Source organism: Podarcis liolepis, assembly GCF_965112155.1.
Source record: "Podarcis liolepis genome assembly, chromosome: 1".
Classification (NCBI taxonomy): Eukaryota; Metazoa; Chordata; class Lepidosauria; order Squamata; family Lacertidae; genus Podarcis; species Podarcis liolepis.
In genome coordinates, this window is record NC_139554.1 from 31,181,447 (window position 1) to 31,190,356 (window position 8,910).

The following is an 8,910-nucleotide window of genomic DNA, read 5'->3' on the forward strand; positions in this document are numbered from 1 at the left end:
TTACACAAAGGAACTTCCCCTTCTCCTCCCACCGCACCCCCCCAATATGTTCTGAGGGTTCCCCCAGATCCTCCAGAGCAGATTTGTGGAGGGCTCAGAGGCACATGAAAAGGATAAGCCACACTGCACAAGCAAAAATCCCCGTAAAACAAAGGCATTGGATTCCGCCCATTGTTTGTGATTTTCCTTACATCTTTGCGAGAACATCCAAGGCTTGCCTCAGCCTGCCCAAAGCAGAAATGGGGAGAATGCTTGCATCGCTCACTACATTTGAGCTGGCTCAAGACGTTTTCTGACTGAGATGGAACAGTATACACACACCGCCAACAAATAAAGATGCATACTATGGCTGGCTGCATTATTTTGACACCTAAGGCAGAAAATTCCACCAGCACCCCTCTCTAAAGTAAGAATGCAATAATAATCAGTACATGGAATGAACTTGTTCGCCTTAATGAAGTCCCCTGAATTATTTAAAAAATCTCTGAGCCATACCTGAAAGTGGTTCCATAATTGCTGATTAAAGTGAACATGAATCAAGTCTGTTCTGGGGTAGAACGCTGAATCATTTCTAGTTCATTTTCATGTTCATTCTCTTGTTTCTCCTTAGACTCTTTGGGCTTTTAAGGTTACAAAATGTAATGGTCGGGGGAAGTAAATTAAACCATTTGCCTTCCGCTGTGTACATGTTTTGATGTTTTCTTAGTCTTCATAATTATATTTTACATTTTAGCACAGCAGTTTGCAACATTCTAAAAGCTGAAAGAAAAAAAATGCAAAGGATCATCTGGATGAACTTGAATTGAACTGCGAACTGATGTGAACTTTTTGGAAAAGGGATTAATGTGAGCTGAAATTAGCTGTAAAGAGGAAATTTGAACAGATTGCTTCGTGCTAGTAAATTTGTCAAGTCCCAAACAATTTCCCGCTCTCAACTTGGGAAGATTCAAGTCACTATGACCAGAGTAAGTTGTGGGTGGGGAAACACTTGCAGTAGCATAACTTCTGGTGTCATGTTCCATTTCCAATCAATGTGAAGCAATCTTTCCAGAGGGGTAACTTGCCCTCTTCAGACTCCGTTGTCAATGTGAAGCAGTAACTCCAGCTGTTGTGCTAAAAGCATTCTCCAGATAATCCGAAGCATTTTGATTAGGTCAGAAGACGGCTGGAGACTATGAAAAAAAAAGTTGAATGCCATCTGAAGAGTATTAATTCAGGGACAACCGCTTACCAGCAGCTCCTAAAGGCAAGATTTCATTGGGAGGCACCCTTTAAAAATGTACTCGCGAATGCAGACCCTCCAAGTGCCCCTATTTTCCAGGGACATCCCTGATTTAAAGAAGCCATCCCTGTTTCTGAATTCATAGAATCATGAAGTTGGGAGGGACCCAAGGGTCTTCTAGTCCAACCCCCTGCAATGCAGGAATCTCAGCTAAAGCATCCCTGACAAATTGTCATCCAATCTCTGTTTAAAAACCTCCAAGGAAGAAGAGTCCACCACCTCTTGTGGGAGTCTGTTCCACTTATGAACAGCTCTTACTGTCAGAAAGTTTTTCCAAATGTTTAGTCGGAATCTTCTTTCTTGCAACTTGAAGCCATTTGTTCAAATCCTACCTTCCTGAGCAGGAGAAAACAAGCCTGCTCCCTCCTCCATGTGACAGCCCTCAAGATATTTCAAGATGGCTGTCATATCTCGCCTCAGTCGCCTCTTTTCCAGGCTAAACAGACCCAGTTCCTTCAAGCGTTCCTCATAAGGCTTAGATTTGATCCCAGAATGTCCCACTTTTCCTTAGGACGTTCCTATTTTCATTGGAGAAATTTTGGAGGGTATGGAGTTATCCGACCCATGAGCCACCTGAAGGCAATCCTGTATAGGGAAGTGGTTTTTTTTTAATGTTTAATGTTTTATTATGTTTTTATATATGTTGGAAGTTGCTCAGAGTGCTGGGGCAACCCAGTAAGATGTATGGGGTATAAACCATAAAATTATCATTATGGAATGGGACGTCCCGATTTTCATCGGAGAAATGTTGGAAGGTATGTGAATGTTTGACAGAAAGCAGCCTTCTGCTCAGACGATATGTGTGGGCTTTAATGGGAACTAATCCTTCCATTGAAGCAAGGAGTTCCAGGCCCAATTTCTTGCTTGGAAGTGACAGGGCTGCATTTTGTAAGCATTATTCAGCAGATAAGGAGTGATTTTGACCTCTTTCTCACACAGTTTCCTCCTTACAGTTTCTGCAACCATGCTCCCTTTCCCCCTCCCTTCTCTCTCCTCCCTTCAGAGAATTGGCTTTACAACAGAATTGTAAAATAATCCAGCTGTTCCTATGGTGACCTGTTGGCAGTTGCCCGGAATGACACCATCAAGCATAGACCTGGCCTGTTCTCTGCCAACACCCAAATCTGTTTATTCTGAGCAAGGCTGTGTTTGCTTTTGAAGCAGGTCAAGTACATGTCTAAAAGCTGGACGAGAGATGATGCAATCCCAGAGATCGTCCAGGAAAGCTGCTGTTTTGCCTGCATCTGATGCTTCGAGGGCAGGGATGGGGAATCTGCGGCCCTCCAGATATGGTTGAACTCCAACTCCCATCTGCCCCAGTCAACACAATCAGTAGTCATGGACAATGGGAACTGTAGTCCAATAACATCTGAGGGGGCACACATTCTCTATCCCTACCCTATTTAATTTAGTTTTTAACACAAATAGTCCACATCAAGACCTGATATATCCAATTCTCTTTTTATATAGGCTGTTAACTGACTCTGTTTACGCAAGGGAGAAATGTGCTAAGAGGAAGGCACGCCTGGCAAATCCACACCGTGATCATCTCCTGCCCATAAACCAATGTCCCCACTGTGGAAGGACGTGTGGATCCAGAATTGGCCTCCACAGTCACTTACGGACTCATTGTTAAAACCATGTTTATGGGAGACTATCTTACTCGGCTACGAGTGATCGCCAGAGAAGAAGAAGTAATTATTCTTGGTAATTATCTCTATTCTTTAACACCGCACACCCACCAATATTCCCCAGGTGAAAATAGGGACATTTCTCATTCCCCAACAACTGACCCTACTCAACTCACCATTTTTAGTGTGTGTGTGTGTGTGTGTGTGTGTGCCCCCCCACACCCTCGCAGAGCATTTCCTATCAGAGGAAGGGAAAGTGCCACCACTGCCACTACAGCAATGGGACACAGCACACAAACACCCTCCACCATCCTGAGAAAACCCCTTAATCCCGATTTTATTTTATTCCTTAGCAGATTTACAAAAAGAAAAGCACACACCAATAAATAAATTTTAGAAAGGGGCAGAGACACACAAAGGATTAAAAAATAAAATAAAAACCAAGATTCCTTGCACTCTGCTCCTCCTTTCTTCACATTCAGGGGGGCTCTGCCCTCTGCCTGCCCCTCAAAGCCAGCACATCAACACAGGGATGAGCCTTTCCTCCTCCTCCTCACCCACTCTCCAGCAGCCACTACAAACTGCCCAAGGGAGGAGGCTGGCAGCAGCAGTCATGGAGAGGCCACAGGATTCTCTTTCACAGCCGCCATCATTCAAGACAAGCTTTGGCTCATCCTCCTGCCCGAGCTCAGCAGTGGTAGCACTGGGGGAGGAGATATAGGATCATTCCAGGATCCAATCAGAAGCTGAGATGGTTTTTGTAATTCCGAGACTGTCCCTGGAAAATCGGGACACTTGGAGGGCATGACATTGCTGACAATTTAATCAAGTTTAGTTGTTTCAGAAATGGTTGCAATGTAAGGGGAAAGGTGAGTACAACCACGTTATTCTGCTGTAACCCCTTTATGTTTTGTAAAGGATTAACTATGTGGGGAGATAAACTGAGAGTTCATTTTTGACTTGAGGCCAGAAAAGATACCACGTACGTGGGCTCACTTGTCAGTCTGCCAAGAAGCAGCTAAGCTGCTCGTTTCAAAAGAGCTGCTTTGTTTACCTACTTGTGGAGGTTTGAGTTATGGTGACTAATAACAGGATCTAACTTTTATATGGTTCAGGTGACTTGAAATGTGTCGAAAACTTCTGGAAGTCCTTTAGCCTCCATGGGCAGAGGCAACAATGCTTCTGAATACCAGTTGCTGGAAGCCACAGGAAGGAACAGTGCTCTGGTGCTTGGGCCCTGCTTGCGGATTTCTCACAGGCATCTATCTGCTTGGCCACTGTGAGAACAGGACATCAGACTAGATGGGCCATTGGCCTCATTCAGCAAGATTTTCTTACGTTCTTGGTGGACTTTCTATTCTTTAGTCCTTAACAATAGGCCATTGAGGATTCAGAGCCATCAAAGATAATACCTGGCAGTCCTGCTGGTTCGACCAGTTTGGCAGACTACTACACTGTTACAGTCCCAGGGCTGGAAGAGAATGTGAGGTTATCAAGTTCACGCACACACCCAATCTCATTATAAGGTCAAGGTGGTTAAACCAACCCTCATATTTTGCAAGATCTGAATTAATACAGAATTGAGTTGGACTGAGATTATGGCTATAGGTAAAGGACGCGGGTAGTGCTTTGGTCTAAACCACTGAGCCTAGGGCTTGCTGATCAGAAGGTCGGTGGTTCGAATCCCCACGGCGGGGTGAGCTCCCGTTGCTTGGTCCCAGCTCCTGCCAACCTAGCAGTTCGAAAGCACGCCAAAAAGTGCAAGTAGATAAATAGGTACCGCTCCGGCAGGAAGGTAAACAGCGTTTCCGTTTGCTGCTCTGGTTTCACCAGAAGCGGCTTAGTCATGCTGGCCACATGACCCAGAAAAACTGTCTGCGGACAAATGTTGGCTCCCTTGGCCAGTAAAGCGAGGTGAGCACCGCAACCCCAGAGTCGTTTGCGACTGGACTTAACTGTCAGGGGTCCTTTACCTTTTAAAGGACTACAACAGTAGAGTTGCTGTGAGGGGTCAATTTGAGAAGCTTCACAGCAGTGGATGCAATACTCAGGAAAGGCATGGAAAATGAAAGAGAGACGACTTGTTCATGCGCTATTTGCACACACTTCTCTCTCAAACACAGGTTATCCAGACCACTAATTGGGCTGGCTGGAGGCAACCACTGGATCAGAGAAGTTGCTTCATGCTTCACGTAACAGGCCCCTGCCACATTCCAGCACTCAGCCACAATCGTTTTCTAAGAGCACTAAACCAATAAAAATGCCAAGTTGGTCTGGAGTCAGCACATTCTGTGTGACAAGGAATACCACACCTATGCACTGCCTGACACCAGACATCATAGCATTTGTGGCTTCTGTAAAATCACTCCTTTAGCAAATACCAACAGGTGGGGTTGTGCCCCAAAGCAACCAAATATCCAAGCATATCTCATCCACAATGCAGGAGAAGGGAAATGAACACATTAAATGCTAAGGACAAAGTTTTGCCCTAACGGTGGAAGATACTTCAGAACCTATCATTTCTCTCTGCTAGGGACACAGGGGTCTAGCAGTCCTGGACCCCCTTGGTCTCCACAGCATGAAATCTCTAAGGCCTGAAATCACTAAAGCCTGAACCCTCTTAAGGGATTGCAAGAAGTTCCGAAAGGACCTCTCAAAATTGGGAATGGGTATTAAAATGTCAAATGTGATGCAACATAAACAAGAGGAATGATATTGCCCCAATCTTTATGTTTCATCAGAGATACATTTTAAGGGTGCCACACAGTGTTTACCTTCCTTCCACAATAAATAGGGTGTTTAGTGTGTCTTTACCTAGATTCTGGAACTCCTTCACTATTAATTTTAAGCACCTTAGGAGTCTTCTCTTACATATAGCTCGACCATCAATTATTGTCTAGCATTGTCCAGATTTTAAGTATGTTTATATTGTTTTATGAATGTATTAAGTTCACCCGCCTGGATACTTTGCTTATTGTATGCTATATAAACCAAACAAATCAATAAATAGTTTGTTCATTAATGTAAAATCATGCACAATGGGGCAAAAGAAATCCTAACATCATATATATACTTATGGGGTCTGATCTGGCGGTGACAGACCTGGAATAGGCCTGTGAAGAGGAATGCTGGGCTGCACTGCACTGGGGTCACCCCTTGCCCACCTCCCTCCATGCCTGCTGACCATCTGGTGAGTGTATCAAGCAAGGAGTGAGCAAGCGCTGGCTGTGTGGTCATTCAGCAAGGGAGCTGGGGGCACGGCAGCAAGGCAAGGCCACGCTCCGGGGCCCCGATACCCCTGGTGGCAGGCAGGGAAGGATGGGAAGCTGGGGACGGAGCCCATCAAGACAGGGATCCTCACAGCAGCCAGCACCTACGTGTGGGCGCTTGGTTCATGCCCCCTCAAAATTGTGTGCCTGGGACCACAGCCCCACACCCCACGCTACACCTCTGGTTTGGGGTGGGGGAACAATCTCATTGTTTTTTAAGCACATGCCTATAGTGACCTTTCTGGATAAAGGGAACTGATGTTCTTTTTGCCTGCAAGTTGGGTACAAAGCTTTGATTACAAACTAGGGAGAACCCTGCCTGCCTGTCTTCCCCACATTGCAATGTCAAAGGACTCTGAGCCTCCCAGGTCTAAGGTAGCAATAATTGTATTGTTTTATGTTACTGATTTGATTTATTCTCACACAACCTGTAGTGTTGGACTGTGGGTAGGTGCTGCTTTGATAACTCAAGATCAAAATCGTAATGCTAAAGTCAGCTTGGTGTAGTGGTTAGAATGCTGGACTAGGACCTGGCAGACCAGGGTTCAAATCCCCGCTCATGAAATCCCCATGAAGCTCACTGGGTGACCTTAGGCCACTCACTGCCTCTTGGCCTAACCTTCCTCCCAGAAGTGAGAAACCTGGGGCCCTCCAGATGTTGGACTCTTGACACTGGTCAGCCCCAAGCACCACGGCCAATGAGCAAGGATAATGGGATTTGGGTAGTCCAGCAACATCTGCAGGGCCACAAGTTCCTTATCCCTCTCCGCTCGTGTAAGCCAACAAGCTTTCCTCCTTTTCCTGACCGTGTAGTATGTGTGGGAAAATCTCTCCCAGGAAATTCATAAAGCTGCCACATTATCCTTTTTAAAACCCTTTCTAACAGTTCCTTCTTAAAGATCTTTCATTGCAAAGTGTCTGCTAAATTGCCAAGTAACTATGGATTAGCATTCAAAACATCCTCCTTTTGCTTTCACCTAAACAATACATGCTTTTTCTTTCCTACACTTGTTTAATCTTGCCTTAAACCAACATGATAAGCCCTTTGGGGTACAGATTGTCTCCTCCCATTATGACTGCTGCTATTAACCCCCGAAGATCTCAAAATCTGGGCACGTTCATGAGAGGGAAATCAGTCTATCAAATAGCTTGGAGCTAAGCCATATAGGACTTTGAATTGTGCCTGGAAACAGACTAGTAGCTAACAGAGCAGTTAGAGCAAGTGAGTCATATTGTTATGTACTGAGAACAATAGGATTCAGAATGCAGCAGTCTGATTGGTCCTAGAACAATGCAGCAGTATGATTGGTTGGCAGGAACCACCCAATCCTGCTCCAGATTGAAGTGAATCCACAACCTGATTGGCTTACAGTAGAATTCCGGAATTAGCCAATCATGTGCAGCCCATTGTGTAAATAATGTATATAAAGCAGATACTGTGAGGGGACTTTCATTCATTCCTCCTCACCACTATGAGCTGAATAAAGAGCATGAAATCACTTTGCGACTCTGAGTATATTTCACTGGCGACGAAGGTGGGATCCCGCTGAGCTGACTGCCACACACAGCACCGCAGCACCGCCACCTGCCGCACCGCTGCCTCGCACCGTGTATCCAGGCTTCAGCTCCGGGACACAAGGAACTCAGAATGGCAGCCAACAGCAACTTCTCGCCATTCAACCCAGCATCTGGAGACTGGGAAGCATACGCCTCCCGTTTCACCTTCCTCCTAGAAGCCCAAGGGGTCACCGACGAAGAAGACGCCAAGAAGAGGGCGATATTCTTCAGCGTCTGCGGAGAGGAGACGTTTGAAATCGCCCGGGCTCTCCTTGCGCCTGAAGACGTCGCTACTGTTCCATACAAAACAATAATGGAACAGCTGAAGGGGCACTTTTCGCCGCAGCCCTCAGTGGTGGCTCGTCGAAATGCCTTCTACGCAAAGCGACAAGCCCCTGGGGAAACCATAACTGGGTTTGTGACCTCTCTCCGCCAAGCCGCCCGGTTCTGCAACTTCTCAGAGCTGGAGAACATGCTTCGTGACCGCCTCGTCGGTGGCCTGAAGGATGAGAAGCTGCAACGACGCCTCTACGCTAAGAAGGACCTAACGTTCCAGGTCGCTCTGGAGGAGGCGCTGGCAACGGAAGCTGCCGAGAGGTCGACGCAAGAGGCACGGCCGAGCCTGCCATCCCAACCGAGGGTCCACCACGAAGACCTCACCGACGACTCAGGATCCGACAGGGAGGAGGTGCACCGAGTACAGCAGCGCACTCAAGCAGCGCACAGACCACAGCTGCCTCGACGAGAAGGAGGAAACTGCGCAAGCTGCGGGGAGAGTCATGAGAGGAGGACCTGCCGTTTCCGCAACGCAGAGTGCAGGCAGTGCAGAAAATCGGGACACATCGCCCGGGTGTGTCGGGCTCGGCCCACCCGACACCAGGCATCAGATGACCAACCCAAGAGCCCCAGGTCCCGGGGCCCAACGCACCAAGGCAACTCGACAGAGCTCACGGACTGCCAGGTATACCAGTTGCCCCACCCCAATGTAGAGAAAATTTATGTAGAGGTACAGATAGAGGGGGCCCCATGCCGCATGGAGCTTGACACGGGTTCAACTCTATCCATAATCTCGGCAAAGACCTTAAGGAAACTGTGTCCTACTGGGGGTCCCAAACTCAGGCCGGCCCCATTCACCCTACGGGACTTCCAGAAACGTAAGGTCCCCACAATG

The 8,910-nt window shown here is 46.9% G+C and overlaps 1 long non-coding RNA gene across 1 annotated transcript; it reads left to right on the forward strand.

Annotated features, from left to right (window-relative positions):
- The first annotated feature begins 1,856 nt into the window (after window positions 1–1,856).
- Window positions 1,857–5,943, forward strand: LOC310707257. Its single transcript, XR_014526409.1, has 2 exons — window positions 1,857–2,989; window positions 4,029–5,943. It is a non-coding gene; the product is annotated as an uncharacterized lncRNA (long non-coding RNA).
- The last annotated feature ends 2,967 nt before the right edge of the window (window positions 5,944–8,910 follow it).